The sequence below is a fragment of the Stenella coeruleoalba genome (assembly GCF_951394435.1).
Source record: "Stenella coeruleoalba genome assembly, chromosome: 21".
In the NCBI taxonomy this organism is placed as follows: Eukaryota; Metazoa; Chordata; class Mammalia; order Artiodactyla; family Delphinidae; genus Stenella; species Stenella coeruleoalba.
Genome location: NC_137167.1, coordinates 15,922,794 through 15,936,282, shown reverse-complemented (window position 1 = coordinate 15,936,282; position 13,489 = coordinate 15,922,794). Strand labels below are relative to the sequence as shown.

At 35.2% G+C, this 13,489-nt stretch overlaps 1 protein-coding gene across 2 annotated transcripts in view; it reads left to right on the top strand.

The window, feature by feature from the left end:
• The first annotated feature begins 3,059 nt into the window (after positions 1–3,059).
• DLC1 (DLC1 Rho GTPase activating protein) overlaps positions 3,060–13,489 on the top strand; it is a 401,830-nt gene continuing 391,400 nt past the window's right edge. The window contains exon 1 of one of the 2 annotated variants that reach the window (XM_079908969.1): positions 3,060–3,404. The gene's annotated coding sequence lies outside the window, so the exon portion shown is untranslated. Of the gene's footprint in view, positions 3,405–3,662; positions 4,125–13,489 lie in introns of those variants that run through there. The other variant, XM_079908968.1, reaches the window with a different exon arrangement.

Here is a 13,489-nt window from a genome sequence, read left to right as displayed (position 1 = left end):
TCAAATACATTCTATTTTTATTGCTTTGACACACATGTGGTAACTCTAATAAACTGCAAGCAAAGTTTTTAAACAGATTTTTGAAGGATCAGTTTTCGTAGACAAAGTGTTCCTGCGTGTATTACACTAACTGTACTTGCATGGACACTTCTAAAGTGCTTTAAAGGCACTCCATCTCTCTATATATTAATTTTAAATTAATTACTATTAAGACAGTATTTTTTCATTAAAACAGAAAGAATAAAAGCCTACTTACACCCACAATATCACAAATGTTAAATGTGAGTGCTGAATTAATGATGCTTGCTACTCAATTCATAAAGAATAAGATATTTCTTTCAAAGGATACGTCCCACTTTGCACAGTCAAAATGTTGTTGGACTATTTTAGAGTCATCGAACAATTCTGTAAAAGTGCAGATTCAAACTTCCTAAAGGTGGCTGGGGATTAGATAGTGTTTACTATCAATCATAGCCAGTGTTTACTATTTAGATCCCAGTACAGGGGAAGAAAGTTGATCTTCACAATAGCTTCTAATCCTCATTCTACAATTCCTTTTTCTTTAAAAAAAAATAAAGCACCTAATCGTTCCACCAATAAAATTGTTCCAAATGCATATATTTAACTGAGCTCAATAGCTAGACAGATTCTTCAGGAAAACAATCATAGAAAAGAGATGTAAACATGAAAAGGGCAATAATTTAAATGGTAAAAATAATTCTAGTTAACAATGAATACTGAACCAGCCATGAAGTCTAATGACTTGACATGGACTATTATCTCTAATTTTGAAAAACCCTTAGATCCAGAGGCTAAAACTGAGGTTTATGCAGGCAAAGGAATTTGCATGGGGTCATCATGATTGTTGGTTTTGGAGCCAGACTCCTTTCCTGATACTTTGTTTTCAACTTTTTAACTGCCTCTATACCATATTTTATTAGCTGATCAAGTATAGAGTAATAGGCAAACATTTAAGGGAGTTATGTATTGAGATTTACAAGCGGAAAGGAGAAGAGGACAAATATTTTGGACCCCTTCTATGTGCCTGACACTATGTTAAATATTTAGGAAACGATCTCATTAGTTATCTTTATACTCATATTTGGTAAAGCCTTTATGAGAATATAAGTTCTGGGATTTGTTTGGAGTCAGGCAACTGAAGGATGAAAAATAAATGAGTGATTAAAGATTTGGGAAGTATTCCTTCTAATAATAGAATAAATCATGAAGTCTTATTTGTTTAGAGAAGAGAACGTTAAGGAGAAAATTACTAATAAGAGTGTCTAGATATCTAAAAAAGCATTTATAAATCTATGTGAATAGGGTTTTGTTGTTTCCTCAGGCCAATATAAACAGAAACAAGGCTAAATTATACAAGGGGGGTGGGGATTATAGTACTCATGAGAAGAATCTAGCTAAGAAGAATTAGCAGAGTGCGAATGTTCTAGCCCTCTATATACCAGAGGCAGGGCTAGAGGCAGATAGGGATAGAGATATACAAGTTATTTTAGGAAAGAACTTACATCAATTCTCATTCCATTCTGCTCCAGTGTTTTCCTAAGGGAAAGAAATATAATTTATAAATATATCTGTATATAAAGTTAATCCTGTTTTCCAATCTGGGAGTTATGTGGAATTGTCCCTATTTATAAGGAGGAATCTGAAACTCAGAGAGTTTAAGAAGTCTTCCCAATTTCACACAGCAATTAAGTGAGAGTCAAGAGAGACAGTTGGACTCAGGGAGTTAGAATCAGAAAATTTGGGTTCCAGTGTAGACTTGGCCACTCCATCATTTGATTGTGAGAAAATTACTTCCATAAATTTCTAATACTTTATCTGTAAAATAAAAATAAGAATACATACAACGATAGTTGGGAAGATTAAATGAGCAGTAGTTTCAGTGGAATTATTCCGAGTATGAACATAAATAACTCTTTAAAGAATTTATGAAATTATGGACTTCCTTCTTGCCATGTGGTTGAAGGTTAACTTAAAGGAATCTAAATGCTCATTTTTTAATCAGTAATGGTTTTTTGACATAAACTTCTAAAAATTGTTTCTGCCTCCATGTCTTTATTTGAATGCTTCTCATCTGAAAAATCAATGTGTAATATGTCATTCTTGCCATTTAACCAAATTTAACATATAAACCACATATTAAACATTAAGTTTAATATTTCTAGTAGTCCATGCTTTGCACTAATTTCGAGAGATTTTCTTCTCCAATAAGAAAAGAAATAATGGCTATAACATAGTACTTCTCTGAGTTACCACCTACTCAGTATTCTCAGGAAGTACTCGAAAGATGATCATTGCAATATCTAGGTGTCTGTCAGCCTTTATAAAAATTAGAGCCAACTGAGAATAAACATGAATAATGAAAGCTGATTACAATTTCAGAGATGTACAGCATAGATCTTAGGGCTAACAGGTTTACTATTTCTTGTACCTCTTTATATGTTACTCATTTATCATATTGAAATTGGCATTGTTCTTGTGCCTCCCATTATTGGAAATCTCTGGATATTTGCAAGCCCCATGTAGACCCAATAATCAGATTAATCTGGTCACTAATCACTGAAAGAAATGCCTAAGTCATAAACAGCAAGAGAATCCATTGATTGTAAAGGGAGACATTACTGAGCAGTTTCAACCAAGCAAGATAGTTAAACTCAGAGATGCTGTTTCCTGTTTCTCTGGTATAAACAACCAGGCTGCTCCACTGGCCTCTCCACAACCTGGATGTCCCAAAGCCACATCTCTCTTCTTTCCTTCCACTTTCCCTAAAGAGAATTCTGGGTCATAAAGGAAGGAGAATTGGTGCAACTTCTTTCCTGAAACGACTTGAGCTTCCTCTGCGTTTATATTTGTGTCATCTTATTATAAGACGAGCGAACATCTATTATTAATTGATGTACTAATTAAAGCCATACTTGCAGTTTCCATTAGCTTATTCCCTAAATTCTCCAGAGTTGGCTGTCTGGTTTTAATCAAAACCAAATGGTAGTCCAAGTTCCCAGCCCTGAGCAGCTAGGAGGAAGTCATCCAGTGGAGGCACAAGAAAGCAGAAAAGATAAACAGACGATAGTTCACAACATTTGTGTTGGAGGAAGGATGCAGATATTGTGAGCTGATTTAGAGTGATTCGGGCACTCTGTCCTGCTGGATGGAAGCAGTTGCAAGTGGTTAATGTCAGCAAGATTGTAATAGGATCAAGATGGAGTCTGTCTTCTGCTTTTCCAGCACTAGATGTGTGTAACTGGAAGATTCTGACCAGAGGCAATGCTGCCTATGCCATGACACAAACTACTTTAATTCCGGGAAGGATTCTTGGGGTCGGAGAGATCTGGGAGAAAACGTTCTATTCGCTGGATTCCTAGGATTTTACTTACAGACCTTCTCAGGTACGGTATATCAGGCTGCAGCATTTTAAATGAAGGCGCGTTAAAAAGGCTTTCAAATTTAGAAGAATTACGGTATTAAAACTAACTGCATCTTGCTCCCTTAAAAGATCTTTTGAAAGGAGCACTGCAAAGGTATTTTGCTTACATTGTGTGTATACATTGAATAAAGTGGAAAAGTTGTAGAGGAAGGAGAGAACGATGTTTTCTTTCTTTCTTTTTCTTTCATAAGCAGCCTGGGATAGAAAAAGCTCTACGGCTTTGTGACTCTCCAGCTAATCACCTCAAGGGTTCTGACAAACTCACTTAAGTTCTGTGTAAAATCAGAACTCCTAAATCGCCTGGGCGGGCCTCTGCTCTGCCCCCCTCCCCTCCTCTCAGTTCAGTCTTTCTCACATGCACACCACTCAGAGGCAGGAAATGCTTCCCAGGCAATCTGGGCCTGGTTGTGGAGGCCCCTTTTGCAAAACATCAGTCTGAATTTACTAGACAGAAGTCACTAGGAACGCCTTGACAGACTCCGGCTTCAGCTAAGGCTCCCTCCAGCTGCGGAGGCTGTTTTTGTTAGAATCACACACTGCGCAGAACTGCTTAGAATAGAGCCATGATCTCAACCACGAAATGTGAACTTATATTTTGGAGAAACTAACGGGGACGGACTCCTTTCCTAGGCTGAGTGTTGAAGCATGTCTTGCCTCGGCGTTTCAGCTCCTCCTCGTCTAGGTAAGACGCTGTGGACTATCTATCTTTACGCTTTGAGGCAATCTTTGAAGAGGCAGAAAGATTGAGAGAAATGTTAGCATCTTGCACGGAGTGGTGATTTCCTAGGTTTTAGAGCTGAGCCACGAAATCAGAAGTGGAAAAAGTTTAGTAAGTAAAAAACTGTGAGTCAAATTGTTTTAGCAAAATGTCAACTCTAAAATAGGCTCCATGGAGATTTTTCTCCGTAAACTAAGATCTTATTTTCATCCCTTTTCAATCCTTAACTTATTTATGACTGGAGTCAGAAGACAGACCAGTTTTCCTATTATATGGTTTCTATGAAACAGATACATATTCTCACACATTGTGAGGGGTAAATGATTTTTTTTCTTTCCCCGTTGTTTGCCAACAGGAAAAGTAGATCCCGCTATAGAGTGACTTTTCTTAATAATGCATCTCCAAAGAAAATTTTGAGTCTCATTTAAAATATGAAGATTGGATTCCTCAATATTTCCGCACCCAGTTTCAACCACAGGTCAAACTGCTAATGCACAGCTTAAATGGTTTATTTTTAAAAAGAGTAAACACATGAAATTTTACAAATATTTCTATCCTAAACAGTCTTTAATCTGATTTTTAAAAATTTAAAGATCAGAATTGGATTTAATTTATATTAACTTTCTTGAATTCACTATTCACTGCTCGGATCATATTCTATGTGAATATTTTTGAATAAAGTAAATCTCAATGACAATGACATTCATTGTTACTATTTTAAGGCAGCTGGAAATCACTACAATCATATGAAAAGCTGATCTGTATTCATAATTCATGTAATCATAAAATTACATTTCCACTGGGCTATAGTATATTTAAGTTATGTTTACATGTGCAATATATGAGAAAAGAAATTTAGTAACGACTGACATAACAGAGAGTTTTAATGCATAACATACTGTTATATTTCTGAATATTTAGAATGAAAATCATTATTTTATAGAAATCATATGGAATGGTACGTGAAGGGAACAAATACCCGTGCATATTTCCAAATCTATTAGATGAACACAAAATATCCCAAATGAAATATGAAAACTATTTGACAGTTGGATCATAAGAAATCAAGTGTTTTCATCATAAACTTTTACATAGTATAAGGTGACCATTTGCTGTATTAGCTAATTATGCTTAAATTTTATGCTAGAATAAGTTATATTGACAAATTTTAACTACTCACTAACAATTTGTTGTGTTAAGACTTCTAAAAGTGATAAAAAGAATCTGTTTTTTAAGTGTGTTAAAAATAAAATATTGACTTGTCTAAATTATGATTTAATAAAATTCCTCAATAGAATTTTAAGGAAGGAAAGAATATAAGAGGTCACCTCTTCTAACACTGTCTTAAAGGTGCCAAAAAGGGAGGTGAAGCATGACATTCAAAAATGACCTGTCCAAGGTCACACCGCTAGTTAGTAGAAGAGATGACAGTGGAACCATAGTACCCTGTATCATAATTCAGGTAACTTAATATGACATCACCTTGTTCTCAAATAATAACTGCTCATAATAAAGTATGAATATATTCGTATCTGGTAGAAGGCTACCTTAAACAGAAAATTGTAATGCTTATTTTTTAAAAAAAGGTTTACAGCTGCCACCAGTATTACAGTGTAGAAAAAAAATAATAATGGCTTTAAAAAAGAATCAAATTTACTAAGTAATGAAATTTCCTCAAATGCAAAAGTTTTCTTACACCTTCAACAAACATTTTAAAGGAGTAACTTGTTTGCGACTGTTTTGTTACATTTCATGTTTATGCCAAGAAAATCAATCCATATGCTAATAATTATATTAATTTTAAACTGATGTTTCTTAAAAACATAGAGCTAGAAAGGAGGTTGTCTGATTCATATCCTTGCCTCCAAATGGTATCCTTATAAATCAACTTAACCAGTGGCATTCGGAAAAGATTTTACTGCCCCCCACTGGAATCGGTTTAAGAATCTCACGTACCCGGACATCCTTTTATTTATCTAACCTAAATCTCTATTGCTGCAGCCTGTTTCCAGTTCTGTGGGTTTCTACCTCAGTGGAAATGTGAAAAGCCTAAATGGACGTGTGAAAACATAAGTGTACATTTCTAGGCCAAATAAACCCACTTCCTTTCATCTTCCCTTCTACAGCTTATTTACAGTCTTTTAATTGGTTCATATATCTCCTCTGAGCCTTCTACAAAGTCCTTTAGTTGTAGAATCCAGAGTTTGTTATAGTATATAAATGGCTGACCAGTGCAGTGTCAAATGGAGGAGGTGGCTGCTTCGTCTGTACATTCTTCATATATGACAGTATATGTTGCTTTGCACGCCGAAACATTGCACTTTCCGTGGCAAGAGCCCTTCTAATAAAGCTAATATGTGTCGTTTCTAGTACATCCCATTTCTTTAGAGAAAATGTGAGTCATGATGCTTTTTCTCCCCATTTTTCTGAACCAGATTGGATTTCCTGATGTTATTACCACTTAAAAATAGGCTATTCAGCACTTCCAGTGTCTCCACACTCTGCATGATTGGAGTGAGGAATAAATGCAGTAAAGCAAGAGCCTATATAACTGATGGCATGATTACTAGAGGGCCTAGTACACCATTTTATCTAATTTTTTCTAGAGGACGTTATAATAAAAAAGAGAATTTTTCTGGCCCTATCCAAACCTGCTCATACCATACACCTCACTACAAATACTTTAGGCATGGTTTAATCTTACTTATAGAGGATGGGTGTTAGAGGATTAAAACAAGTCTAAACTGGGACATTTAAGATGTGTCTTTTGTTTTTACTTCATTTGTTTCCTCTCGGAGAAGGAATGAATTGGTGTCAATATCATCTTACGATGAGAATTCTCTCTGTAGAAATCATTATAGTACAACGAAGTTCCAAAAGAGAGATGATTTAGATCTGGATCAGAAAATTTTATTATCTGAATAAATGTTAAGAATTGTACATGAGAATTTAAAGAGGATGAGGGAAAATTCCTCCAGATTTGAAGGAAATAGCATAAGTATTATACCTTCTTCTCCCAGGTGAATGATAAGCCCCTTAGTTGCACAAATCAAACAGGTTTACAGAGAAGCCCAGATACAGATTGACTCTGGGGTGGATATAGAGATACAGCATACTACTTCTAGTTTGGCATTAAACTGCCAGTCAGCTCATAGAGTTTTGAGAAATAGATGCGCTTAGTTTTTGAAGAAGGTAAACAGAATAAAGGTGAAGTGTGGATCTTGAGACCTAGTTTAAAAGAGATTATTGATTTTGATTCAGTGGATTATAGAGTATATAAGTGAACTTGAAAAGATTAAATAGGAATTCCGATGTAAAAAAAGCTGAAAGCCAATGTAAACAGCATGTGTATAAACTTGCTCATGAATTAAGATAGAGGACTGAAAAAAGCAGTTGTAGCTGCTTGTATGTGTGAAAAGGTTTTCCTATTAGACTGAAATCACAAAATGGTTTAGCAATACAGTTCAGATAATCCAGAGGAAATCCATCCTTTAATAGAAATGAGATCCAAAGGAAGTAGGAAGATCAGAAAGCAAGCTTAGAAATTCAACCAGTGTTTCTTTTTATTCCCAGCAGTTGGCAAAATACCTAGCATGTCAGGTATTGTCAATACATGTTTGTTAATAAATGTTTGCGGAATAAATAGGAGGGAAAGAAGAAAGAAAGGAAAGGAAAACCAGCATTGAAGAGTTGGTGCTGTGAGACTTTTTTTAAATTTTCCAGACATCCTGTAATGATAGAATAATAATTTTTAAAGAGGAAGGAAAATAAGAGGTTGGCAAAAGTCATCAGAGCCTGAGGCCAGAGGTTAATAGCACTCTCATAAGATGACATTACAAGTTCATTAAGAGCCAGGAGAAAGCATGAGTATCCAAAAATAGTTCAAAGTTAAGTTACACGAGGCCAGTGAGAGCAGAGCACTAGTGAACTTTCCACAATTTAAATGGGGGTGGTGTACTGGAAAGCTCGTGGGAAGAGACAGAAAACTGGCTCAGATTTGCATCTTTGCCATTTGAAATCCTTGCTCTGTGATTTCAAGCATGCCCCATCCTACTTTGAGCTTCTGCTTTTTATTGGTAAAGTCTGGAAGATAATGCAAATATTTATATCACTAGGTCATTTTGAGCATTAGATGAGACTTTGTACGTACAAACTGGGTCGCATACAGTATAACAAACAAATTTTTGTTTTAAAAAGCAGAGGTCAAATGAATCAAGAAAGAAAGAATCATGGTGTTTCACCTTGTGGTCAAATCACTCATCTCTATTGAAATAACATGGGCATGCAAGGGATAGTTCCAGCTCCTACTCAGCCATGGTTTCTGCAGCTAAGATCCGTCAAAAACTAAAGTAATCATTGCCATCACCATCTTTGTCATCATCATCATCATTATCGTCATCATCATTTAGTATCTAGTGAGTTCTTGCAATATGCCATGGATTAAGTGTGTTACATATATTATCCGCTCATTATTATTATAGTTCAATATTATTCTCTCTCAACAATTTTCATTATTCCCATTATAGAAGTGAGAAAACTGGGGAAGACAAAACCTAAGTAACTAATGCAAATCACCAGAAAAAAAAAAAGTTTCTTTAACAGACATCTTGCCTTCACAAAAAACAGAGGTAATAATCACTACCCATCAATAGGTGTTAGAGATTGAGCTAGTTACCTAGTCCTGCCAAAATTTCTCCCTGTAAAATCAGGACAATGTTAGTACCTACTTCATAGAGTATTTGTGAGTATTATTACTAAAGGAGATAGTGTAAGTGCAACACCAAATACAGGGCCTGATCCACAGTAAATGCTTAATACATGGAAGCTCTTTTACTATTACTATTATCACGATCATCAAAAGTTTCTAATGCACCTACTATTCCTTGGGTATATGGGACACTTGGTAGTAAAAACAAGCTCAAATGTACATAGGAAGATGACAAAATAAGATAAGAATTATAGATATTAAATACAGAAGAAAAAAGTTGATATCAGAGGCATCAATCCCTGATAGGATACCAACCTAACAGAAGTAGCTAAGTTCTCAGTGATTTCATGTTCCTGATTGCAGTGAAAGTTGTACTTACCAAATGACTGAAATCTCAGTATTCTGTTGTCACCTAACTGTCTGAGCACCTGTGTTGCTGTAGCCCTCTTGTTTATATTTGGTGATTACTGTGTCTACCCTTAGAGTGTTCTTAGAAATGATAGCAAGTTAAAAATAGAAAGTGACCACTTAAAGCAAAGCCACATCTCACCATGCTGATGATAAAGCATTATAATTCATGTCCATTGTGGAATAGAAGTATCTTTTTTATAATAAGGCAAAACCACATTTCAATCATATTGCTTTGCCATTAAAAAAAAAAAACAACCAAACTTTTGATACCAAATTTAACTCTAAGCTATTTCCTGTTGCATGAAAAATTCCAAGTGAAATAAGTTAGGAGCAAAGGCAATACTTTTCTTTGGTTATAAGGGACTCTGCAGAAAAGAGATATGAATCAAAAAAACAAATGATTAATTATTCATTAATGAATTTATTTGCAGAAATAGCTAAAATACAATGTAGTTCTAGGTGCTCAAAGAGTTCTGTACCAGATGGAACACTGTTATTGAGAAGACTGTGTACTTTCTAAAAAAATAAAACATGGAATCCTGAAGGAAATACAGGTGTCTATAACTTACTGCATCCATGATGCAATATTGTCCCCCAAGACTCTGTTAATTCTGGGATCTCTTAGAAATCAATTATCCCCAGAAAAGTCTTAGTGGTATCAGACAAATAGGACATTTTTAAAGATTTACTCAAATTACACGTGGTTATTTAATAAAACGTTCTGAGAATCCGCAAACCTGGCTGACCTGAGCGGCAAAGTGGTGATAAGTCAAACACTGCCAGTATCTGCGCTCCTCCCTGCAAGGGAATTAGAAACTACTGGGGCTACATTAAATAGTAGGAAGCCAGAGGTAAAAATAGGGCACCTCAGAAATATTAACTTGCAACTTTGTAACAGCCTGTTCTTTTCTGATGAGCTGACAGAATTCTAGTGGATTGACAGAGTTAATTTCAAATTTACTTGATTCCTGGAACATATTTGAGAGCTAAGAAGGAGAAAAAACTTACCAAGCTTAGTAAAACTAATATATACATAAAAATAGGTAAACATTTAAAAAAATATTTCAATTGGGTACCTATTTATTCATTCTTCTTCTAAAGACCAAAAATGATGGAAGGTTGGATGTGTCTCTCGGAAAAAGTGATGTACTACTCAATCCACTGACTTAGCTCATTATAGATGGTTTATTCTGTAATTTACTAAGACTTTTGATGATTTCCAGACAACCTAAAGACATGGAAGCTTTTTCATATATAATATTTTAAGCTTCGTTAAGTAATTTACCAGTAAAGAATTTTAACAGGAGTTTGTTTTTTCCACAGACAGCTAATGAGGCATAATGAGTAAATTCCAACATTTGACAAAGTATGTAAAAGTAGATGGATAATGATTTTGTGAAGGATTAAGACAAAGATTGCCACTAAAGAAAGGAAATCTGCCTGTAGTCATACAGAGATAGGTTTTTGCATCGTTATTAAAGGTTTCTCTCTCCTAAGCCTAATTCTAGCCCTGTCTAATTTCAATTAGTTAGCATGAATATTTTAAAGAAAAAGCACTATTTGTCTTTTACTAAAAGTTGGCTACCCTGATTAGACTCTTAGAAATGCTTTCTTTGAATGTGTTATCATTTTGTTTTTTGGGGGTTTTTGCTATTTGTTCATTCATTTACATAAAGAGATTAAGAATAATCATATCTGTTCTAGGCGTTCTCGCTGATCCTAAGCCTCTTGAATATTTGACAGTTTTGCGTTGAAAAGCATTCCTCTTGTGTTATCATTGAGTTGGGGGCAGTGGAAGGTGCCCAAATGTTCCACAATTTAGTTTGCTAGATAATTTGTTCTTTGACAGCTCCATCAAGAAAATGAATTTCATTTTGACCTCCGCAAATGCTCACTGTCAGGCAGATTTACTTGGCCATCAGTGAGCACACATTTGAAGAACTACAGTAAGCTGTGATCATGTCTGTTTATATGTTGATTCTGCTGTAATCGTCTAATTCAATAAGTGTCTGGGTGGCACTTATTACATGCAAAGGTGACTCCCTGAGCGTAGGCCAAGATACACTAAGATGTCACATCCCTCTAGGATGTCCAGATTCCCCATCTCTCCACCTCACCAACTTGACTCTTATATTAGCAACAATGTGGGCCATTGTAGAAATGCTCCCTTCTTGGTTCAGATGCATTCTCTATTCTTGCAAGAGTGCATGTTAGAGAATTTAACCTACCTTTAATTAAAAGGAGGTTATTTCCCTCATGTCTTCTCTTCTTTCTCCCAGTGACTGAGTACACGCTATGTGGTAGCTATTACATACAGATATGCACTAAAGCAGTAGTAGGAGAAGAGAGAAGAGTAGGAGAAGAGAGTAGTAGGAGAAATTTAACATGGGATGGGTAATTAAGAAGAAAGACCTGATGGGAAACCAGAAGTAACTCCAGCCATCTAAGGAGAAAGTAGGAAAATACAGAGAAACTGGCAGTACTATTATGCCTTCTATTAAATATGCAGCAGCTGTGTGAAGGTGTTTAAAAACAACCCAGGAGTCAATCATGTGCATGTGTGTGTGTGTGTGTGTGCGTATTTATTTGTATATGTGTATGTATACATATACCTATATATGTCATCTGTTTTCTGAAAGGATAAAACAGATAATATATACTTAGGCTTATATTCCCAATGTTTAGTAGACTGTCTGCAGCCCATTCGGCACTAAATAAACACTTGTTGAATAAATGATTATGATCAGGCAATGTTGCTCTCAGTTCTAAGGTACTGCCCACTTGATTTCAGCCACAAGTACTTCATTTGCACCGTGTTTTCCCAGGCTATAGTATCGGCAGTAGTGATTCCCATCAGGCTCTTCTTCCCTAGGAACACTTGCCAAGTCAAAATACAAGGTATGTGTTTATTTCAGGAGCAAGTGCAAAAGAGAGCATGATCATTTGATGTCAGACACAGGTCAGGGATTCTCAAACTAGAATATCTTCAATTGTTTTTTAGTACAGTAACATTCAATTTTGATTAATTTTAAAATATACACTGCATGCCACTGTATGCTTATGTTAAAGAGTGGTGTTATGAAATTAACCCAAACAATAAATTTTAAATCACTCTGTGTCTAAACAGCCTATGCACTAATATCACAAAAAGCAAATGTGGGCATTTCACAAATATTTTCCAGAATCATTACATAATTAGAGGTACACAGAGTTTCTTGTAATATTAATACAGTGGTGTTTGAACACATGCATTTAAGAAGTGAAAAATCCCCATGGAAATTCACTTCATAAAATCAACACCCTGGAATGACTTACACTTTTCCAGATCCTTCATCCAAATCCTCAGCAGCTGAGCTCATTCTGAATGAAACTGCATAAAAGTGATTACAAGAAAAAGTAGTAGAAGTTTGCAAAATAAGTAGCCGGTAATTAGAAATGGTGAGAAGGCTCAAAGGGAAAGTGAAGTCTTTTACAAAGACTTCTAAATCTTACAGGACAGATTCTAGTCAATTCAGATGACTTAGAAAATGGGGCCGATATACTCCGATGTGATGGACAATATATTTTAATTAATACGTTGTTCAGCCTTTAGATCCTGAAGGCAGGTTTTAACTATAAATCTTACAAATCAGAATTAAAATAGGAAGTATGAATAAGAAAGCCTGTTGAGATAAAGTTTTTAAAACAATCTATCAGACCACAGGATATGGAATGAACATTCAAACTGTAGTGATGATGGTCATAATGAGAGTTAGGAAATTTTATGTCTTCAAAATAAAGACACTATAAATTCACAGGAATGATCTGGAAATGTCCAAAGAACGTAGATTAGAAATTAGGACAGAAGGAGTTAATGTTGTGTCAAATCTATCTAATTTATAATCTCTCTTTGCAGCTAGATTGTCTCAGAACTTGTTGAACTGTCTTCCTTTGATGTTATAAAAATACTTACCTACTTGCCAAGGTTGAGTGCAGTAAACTAATTAATATTATGGTCAGGACTCAAAGGCAAAAATTTTATGTAATCTGTTCCCCAAGGGGTTAATAAAACTCTTTCTCCTTCTTCATCATAGAAAGAAAACCAGAATTGTCTCAACTTAAATGTAAATGTGGCTTAGGAATGACACTAATACCACTTGGCATTTCTTAAGTTAGCCTGCTCGTTCTACACTGGATAAAAATAAAGAAAAGAAAGCATCTAAAACAGAAC